The following is an 8689-nucleotide window of genomic DNA, read 5'->3' as shown; positions in this document are numbered from 1 at the left end:
TTGGAATGAAAAATTCAGATTGCAGTAATGCTAAACTGAATTTGATTGAATTCTCCACAAAACAAGCTATTATTTAACACACTAACAACATACTACTCAAGGAACAAGGATTGAAAGGATTAAAAATCAAGAACAATGATGAACATAGGACGAACCCTAAGAACACAAGTGCAGAAATTATGAACACAACAAGAAATTGAAACAAACAGAATATCAAAGGAACAAATTAGGAACCAACAACAAAGGCTAAAACAGAATTGCACAATTCAAAATTGCAAACACAAATACTAGGGATTAGGGTTACCAAATGTGTGATCAGAATTGATGGAAACAATGGAGAAAAATCAAACCCAATTCCAATCCTAGAACTGAGCTCTGATTACCACATGATATCATCCCCAATAGGAATGGATCTACTAGGAATGGAAATTCTAACCCCAAATTCATCCACCAACACGACTTGTTAAGAACAGAGCGTATCTCACGCTACAGACCTCGGATTTGGGTGATTCCAAAACGAGGTGAAAGATGGCTTCTTGAATCACGATTTTGGCACAAGAATCACCGGAAAAGGATAAGGAATTCGAGAGATATGAATCCAAGATAATATAGAACGAAATTGGAGTTTAAGGATTATAGGTAGGCGCCACAATTCGAAAGAATTGATAAGCCCAAGAACGCCACAAGGATTGATGCCCTTGATAAGTTCAGAGATTCTCAAAAGAACCCAAGAGAACTAGTCTCACCAAAATAGGTTAACTTGATATTCCAAATCTGTCTTCAAAAGCCATGGTGTTCCCTTATATAGTGGGCAACAACCATATTGAGTTTAACCTAAAAGTACTTACACATAAAAGAAGATAGACAACCCAATAATCCAGCCCAATAAGCCTTATTACAAAAAGTTTAACTAAATATAAGAAAATAAAAAATTAAGTGCAGAATTTGGGCCAAGTAAAATAAAGCCTTCATGCATATCCATTGAGGCTTATTCTTCAAGGTCTTCAATTTTAATTAAGTGTATCATTTTGGGCTCTTCTTCCTTTAGACTTGGGCTTGTCTCAAGTAAAGTGGTCACCAAGAGATTTAGAGCCTCTTTAGCCTTTTTAGCTTTTGCTCTTGTCATTGGTCGAGGGGAGATTATGATTAAATATTTGGCAAGGGTACAGGAGTTGATGAAAGAATTTAGGGAGATCCGAGTAGAGCACATTCGGAGAAACGATAATGTTAGAGCAGATGTGTTGTCAAAGCTGGCGAGCACTAAAGCCTCAGGAAATTTGATGACCATTATAAAGCAGAATATTTGAGCTCCGAGTGTGGTGTGGATGGTCGAAGAGGCGGATTGGAGAAGCCCAATTATAGAGTATTTGGAAAAAAGAAAGGAGCCAAGAGAAAAAATGGAAGCAAGTCAGCTTAGGAGAAGAGCGGCTTGGTTTGTCAGGATAGAAGGACAGTTGTATATAAGAGGGATAAATTCTCCTTTGTTGAAATGCATAGCTCCACCGAACACAGAATACGTGTTAGAAGAAATACACGAGGGGATCAATGGACATCATCTAGGAGGGAATTCGTTAGCCAAAAAAGCTATACGAGCAGGATATTTTTTGCCAACAATGGGAGAAGATGCTAAAAAACATGTATGTGATGTCAAATGTATATCAAGCTCCTCCCGAAGAGTTGTTCACAGTTTCATCTCTATGGCCATTTTTTAAATGAGGAATGGACCTGCTAGGTCCGTTTCCTAGAGCAGCCGGAGGAGTGAAATACCTGATAGTGGCAGCAGATTACTTCACCAAGTGGATAGAGGCAGAACCCGTCGCCACCATAACTGCTCGGAAAGTCCAGAAGTTTTTCATTGGGAAAATAGTCTGCAGGTTTGGTATTCCGGCTATAATCATAACTGATAATGGGACACAGTTCATAGAAAGAAAATTTTGGCAGGTAGTAGCCGACTTGGGAATAAAGCACCAGTTTGCAGCAGTTGAACATCCACAAACAAACGGGCAAGTGGAATCGGCAAACAAAATTCTGACAAACGGGTTAAAAAGAAGAGTAGAAGCGTGCAAAGGAAGTTGGGTAGAAGAGCTAGACAATGTTTTATGGGGATATAGAACTTCTGTGCAGTCTAGTATTCAAGAAACACCGTTTAAAATGACTTACGGGTTCGATGCAATGTTACCCGTAGAAGTTGGAGAACCATCATAGAGAAGGAAGTTGAGTTCCGAAGATAAAGAGAAAGAGAATAGTGAGTTGATGAAGATTGATATGCAGTTGCTGGAGGAAGAAAGAGACAAAACAGCAATCGTTGAAATGGCATCCAAGCAGCGAGCAGCGACAAGATACAATAGAACAGTGGTGAAGCGAACATTTCAAGTAGGAGATTTGGTGCTCAGGCGGGCAGATGTGGGAAATAAGAATGCAAGAGATGGGAAGTTAGCAGCCAATTGGAAGGTCCATACCGAGTAACAAAAGCCACACATACAGGAGTTTATCAAATAGAGCATTTGGATGGGAAAGCTATCCCACGATATTGGAACGCGGGCAAGATCAAAAGGTATTTCAGTTGAAGAATTCAGACCAATGATCAGAAGAAGGAAACCAGCGAGCATGTATAGTCGTTGGTAGAGTAGGTAATATGTTAGGTTAATTATTAAAGCTTTGTTTAAGTTAAGAAAATTCAGATTTACGTTTCGTATAGGAGTTTATATTTATTATGTTCAGTAGATGATGAATATTGGGTAGTTTAACTTTTGAATTCAATAAAGCAAGATTCTCACAAATGTATATGTCAGACAGACCAAAAGTCCCATGCCGCCTTCCAGAGCCTCATGGGCACCTGCTCATTTCCTACTCGGAAGCAGGGCCAAAAGTCCCATGCCGCCTTCCATGGCCTGGCACTTGCTCATTTCCTACTCGAAATCAGGGCCAAAAGTCCCATGCCATCTCCTATGGCCTCATGGTCACCTACTCATTTCCTACTCGGAAGCAGGGCCAAAAGTCCCATGCCGTCTCCTATGGCCTCATGGGCACCTGCTCATTTCCTACTCGGAAGCAGGGCCAAAAGTCCCCTGCCGTCTCCTATGGCCTCATGGGCACCTGCTCATTTCCTACTCGGAAGCAGGGCCAAAAGTCCCATGCCGTCTTCCATGGCCTCATGGGCACCTGCTCATTTCCTACTCGGAAGCAGGGCCAAAAGTCCCATGCCGTCTTCCATGGCCTCATGGGCACCTGCTCATTTCCTACTCGGAAGCAGGGCCAAAAGTCCCATGCCGCCTTCCATGGCCTCATGGGCACCTGATCATTTCCTACTCGGAAGCAGGGCCAAAAGTCCCATGCCGCCTTCCATGGCCTCATGGGCACCTGCTCATTTCCTACTCGGAAGCAGGGCCAAAAGTCCCATGCCGCCTTCCATGGCCTCATGGGCACCTGATCATTTCCTACTCGAAATCAGGGCCAAAAGTCCCATGCCGCCTTCCATGGCCTCATGGGCACCTGCTCATTTCCTACTCGGAAGCAGGGCCAAAAGTCCCATGCCGCCTTCCATGGCCTCATGGGCACCTGCTCATTTCCTACTCGGAAGCAGGGCCAAAAGTCCCATGCCGTCTTCCATGGCCTCATGGGCACCTGCTCATTTCCTACTCGGAAGCAGGGCCAAAAGTCCCATGCCGTCTCCGATGACCTCATGGGCACCTACTCATTTCCTACTCGGAAGCAGAGCCAAAAGTCCCATGCCGTCTTCCATGGCCTCATGGGCACCTGCTCATTTCCTACTCGGAAGCAGGGCCAAAAGTCCCATGCCGTCTTCCATGGCCTCATGGGCACCTGATCATTTCCTACTCGGAATCAGGGCCAAAAGTCCCAGGCCGCCTTACATGGCCTCATGGGCACCTGCTCATTTCCTACTCGGAAGCAGGGCCAAAAGTTTCACAGTAATCATTCTTTTTTTTTTGGTACATTGCCAGGAGGTATCCCCATTCAACCTTCTTCGGGCACCATGCCCTCGGGGTACGGCCCGTTTGGGCTAGCCCCTCATTGTAACAGTGGGTGCACTAAGCTTCGCAACCGGAGAAAAGACGAGACTAATCCCCCAACCGAAGATTTTTTGGCTTATCCTCTGGCCCCCAAAGATTTTCCAAGAAACTGCTTGAGGCAGGGTTTGATCCCTGCACCAAGCAATCCCTTGGGAGCTCAGCTGCCAACTGAGCTACCCTTGGGGGTTTCACAGTAATCACTCTAAAACATTAATCGAGAAGAGTTTTGAAAGAGATAACTTGTTATTGAAATATAACAAAAACAAAATTTTACCAAGTTGCGTTGATACAATAGCGAGCCCTTAAAGTAGTCAGATCAAAGTAAAAAGATAGAAATATACCAAGTAATTGAAGAAGTAGTAAAATAACAAATATTCAAAGATTCAGCAGACATAGTCATTGCAGCACCAAAAGTCATTTAAGCAAAAAACTAAAATAAGCAACCTCGGGGTACGGCCCGTTTGGGCTAGCCCCTCATTGTAACAGTGGGTGCACTAAGCTTCGCAACCGGAGAAAAGACGAGACTAATCCCCCAACCGAAGATTTTTTGGCTTATCCTCTAGCCCCCAAAGATTTTCCAAGAAACTGCTTGAGGCAGGGTTTGATCCCTGCACCAAGCAATCCCTTGGGAGCTCAGCTGCCAACTAAGCTACCCTTGGGGGTTTCACAGTAATCATTCTAAAACATTAATCGAGAAGAGTTTTGAAAGAGATAACTTGTTATTGAAATATAACAAAAACAAAATTTTACCAAGTTGCGTTGATACAATAGCGAGCCCTTAAAGTAGTCAGATCAAAGTAAAAAGATAGAAATATACCAAGTAATTGAAGAAGTAGTAAAATAACAGATATTCAAAGATTCAGCAGACATAGTCATTGCAGCACCAAAAGTCATTTAAGCAAAAAACTAAAATAAGCAAAAAAAAAATAAGTACAAAATAAAAGTGGCATCCCACTCCTTCAAGCATCTTTTGGGGTGTCCTACGATGTAGTCTTATCAGAAGTTGACGCCACACCCACGAACTCGGCATGACAGGTGGCGAGCACGATAATAGATCCTTTCTCATTATGAGTGCATAGTCGGCCATTATCAACAAAGTTGAAGGTGTCGATTTTATCCAAGTAAGTAAGGGCAACATCCGGGTGAAAGAACTTCACTTGGTCGACAACCCAACCACGAATTTGATGACCAAAAGCAACATATTTAGAGTCCATGTCCTCGGCAGCTTGTTGTAGCGAGCTGACTTGCTTCTTCAGAGTGTCTACTTCCAGTTCCAACTCGGCTACCCGGAGGTCTGAATCCTCAAAGTTCTTTTTCAAAACTTTATGACCTTCAGTCAGCTGGTAATTTTCTTGTTTCAAAGTAGTAAGCTCGTCTTTGGCTTTCTTAGCCAGTTTTTCAGACTCTTTAAGCTTAAGTTGAAACCCCTGCGTGGCAAACTCGACGGCTTCGGCTCTTTGAGTCAAGCGAGCATGTTCAGTCTTAAAATTATTTTTAAAGAGTCGTAACTCTTTAAACTTGACGATTAATTGCTCCAAGGAAAACGGAGGAGTTAAAGACTTTTCCGTAGGTGATTCAGATCTGGGTTCATTAATCCGAACTCGCTTTCGGGGTTGAGGTTCTCCAGAATCAACAGGCGGGTCCATATCCAAAATCACAGTCTCATTTGGAATGGAACCAGTAGCAGAGGTAGCCGGAATGGAAGAAGGAGTAGGAGAATCTTTTTTTTCACCAGAAGATGAGGAGTGAATCTTCTTCCCAGATACAGTTGAGTCTCCTTGGTGAGCAGCCTTTTGTTTTTTACGAGCAAAAAATGAGGGATCCATGATGGTCTTATCTAAAAACAATACACGAGTGCAAAGTTAAAAGTCAAGTACATAGGATAATAGACTGAGGAGTGATACAAATATTTTCTTTTGCTAACTCGGAAGTCAGCTTTTGAAACCAAGTAAAAGTTTCAAGTTCGTCAGTACTCAAATTCTTTGATGAAGTGTTCAACAACGATGCAGAGAATTTGGAAATATATGTGGTTATGAGCATAGGTGAAAAGTGGGCTGCCCCGTCCTGCCCATCTCGATTTCAACCAGCTAAAAATAAGTCAGTCTATCTCGTTCAGCTTTTGAAAGTAAACTTAAAAACTCGGTTCGTCACTTCCTATTTGGTGGGTTGGACAGATTCTATCCGAATCTATTTTATACTGACCTGCCATAGTTCATCTATGTCTGTCATCAACCCGGCTGTCGAGCACGAGCTGTAGTTATGAGGCCACGCTGAACACGTGGAAAAGAGTAATATAAGATCGTTAAAAATTGTTGAGTCACTATCTCCTTTATGCAACAACTTACGCAACATAACCATAATGGCTTTTTGTGGGCACCTAAAGTTCAATATCGTATCGGTGTTATCAATATGACATATTATTTTTGGGGAAGGATTTATTTACAAATTTTTTATACAAATTTTTACCAATTACAATATCTTCTCTGGATGAAGATAATGTAATTAGTGTTCTCCCGAAAAAAGACAATCTAGTTTATAAAAATTTGTAAATAAAAAAGTTTATAAATATAACCTATCCTATTATTTTAACTTTAAAGTCATAATTATAATTAATATGAAAAAGGAAATTATATATGTCTAAAAACAATTTTTGTTACAGGAATACATTTACCCTTATGAGTCCAATAAAGATTAGGTTAGACCTATATAGTTGAGCTTGGTCCAGTTGTTATTTGGGTCTTATTTAGAGTGAGTATTGTCCGGTGAAACCTTCTCAGAATGTTTTAGCGCAATCTTCTACAGAATGGAGAATATGATGCTGGTTGTTTTGATTAGGGGTGTTCAACAACTGATCCAAACTAATTTAAATTATGGTGACCGAATCGAAAAAATGATAACTGAATTAATCAAAAACCGTAAAATTGAAAAATTTAATTGGATTGGATTAGTTTTCACCACGGTTTGGTTGGTGAAAACCGATCCAATCCAAATCGATGTATCAGCAACCTTACTCTTTACCTACTTGGGCCTAGAGGTGACAATATGGGTTAAACCCGACGGGTCAACCCGCCAAAACGGGGCGGGTTGGGTTACACTTTTCAACCCACCAACCCACCTCAACCCGCCCCGTTTAGTAGTAGGTTAAAATGGGTTGGTGGCGGGTCAGGTCGGGTTGGCCCGTGGGTCAACTTTTTTTTTTTTTACTATTAGGTAGTATTTTATTTGTCACTAAGCTTTTGTGATATACATTTTTTTTAGTACTCCCCTAGAAAAATAAAGAAAAAAAAACTTTACTTATGACAAAGATTATCCATATATAGAGGCAAAATTAAGTTTTTAAAAAATATCTGACTGAATATTAGCATATATTTAGGCTTGAGATTGAAAAAAATTAAAGGAAATGTGAAATAAAAATAAGTAATATTATAAAATTAATAAAATATAATTTATTATTAATTTTTAATTATTTTTTGTTTTTTAGGCGGGTTGACCCGCCAACCCACCTCAAAACGGGGTGGGTTGATATATCCAACCCACCATCAAACGGCGGGTCAACCCGCCCCGCCCCGCTTTTGGCAGGTTGAAGGCGGGTTGGCCCGTTTTGCCACCTCTACTTGGGCCTTTCCCTTATCATAACTCAAAAATCATATAGCAAAATTTTAAATCCAAGACCCATTAACCATCATGTTGGAGAAAGTGGATTATGTTTGATCTATGTTATGCTTTTTTTTTTGTAAGATACATCATATATTTTTATTGCATGAGTTATTGTTGTACAACAGCTCCTCTATATGATAAAATTTGGATTACTCTGTATCTCAAGCAACCATATTGTAAATTTTTTGTTAGAGATAAAAGATGATAATTCAACTTTTTGTTGTACTATATTGAAAATTATTAAATTATCGTTTACTGGTGCTTTTATATTACACAATAATCATCGTACAAATTTTACAAAGTCAATACATACAAAAAATATGTTATTTGCACAAAAATCATCATATAAATTTTAGACTTTTCAAAAAATCGAAAACCGATCCAATTCAAATCGAATAGAATTAGACTGGATTTAAAAAAAATTCAAATCGAATGGATAATTACATGATCATACCAAATGTATTGGATCAGATAATTTTTGCTTTCAAAACGGTCCAAATCAGACCGCGAATAAACCTAGTTTTGATTGGCGGGGACAAATATGGGGTACTTATAAAATATTTTGATGCTCAAGTTTAGAACCCGTTAGGATTTTTTTCACAAAAAAGTTTTTTTATGTCTTGTTTATTTTAAAAGTGTTTTTTTATAAAAGCTAAAGTTATTTAAATTTTAGAAAACAAATATTTGACTTTTGACTTATGTTTTTTTTAATCCAAACGAGGTCAGTATATGAACTATGAGCTTAAGTCAAGATGGATTGATCATACTTGGACTTCAAGCTTTCATTATACAGGGCTCAATAGTGATTGGTTGTACACTTGTATGTTGTTTTAGTAATGGATAGAAGTGGCTCTTGCATAGTATAGGTGTAGTTAGAAGTTAGAACCAAGTGTCTATACCATAACTATTGGCTATTAAGGTGGTTGTAGAGTTATTAGCTGTTGATATTGTGTAGGTATATGTTTGCGGGATAACATTGTTGTGCGATAAACATCTTTTCT

Source organism: Gastrolobium bilobum, unplaced genomic scaffold (genome assembly GCF_033153095.1).
Source record: "Gastrolobium bilobum isolate Gb01-03AN ecotype WA unplaced genomic scaffold, APGP_CSIRO_Gbil_v1 utg107293, whole genome shotgun sequence".
Taxonomy (NCBI): domain Eukaryota; kingdom Viridiplantae; phylum Streptophyta; class Magnoliopsida; order Fabales; family Fabaceae; genus Gastrolobium; species Gastrolobium bilobum.
The sequence above is the reverse complement of the archived record's forward strand: the minus strand, read 5'-3'. Positions refer to the sequence as shown.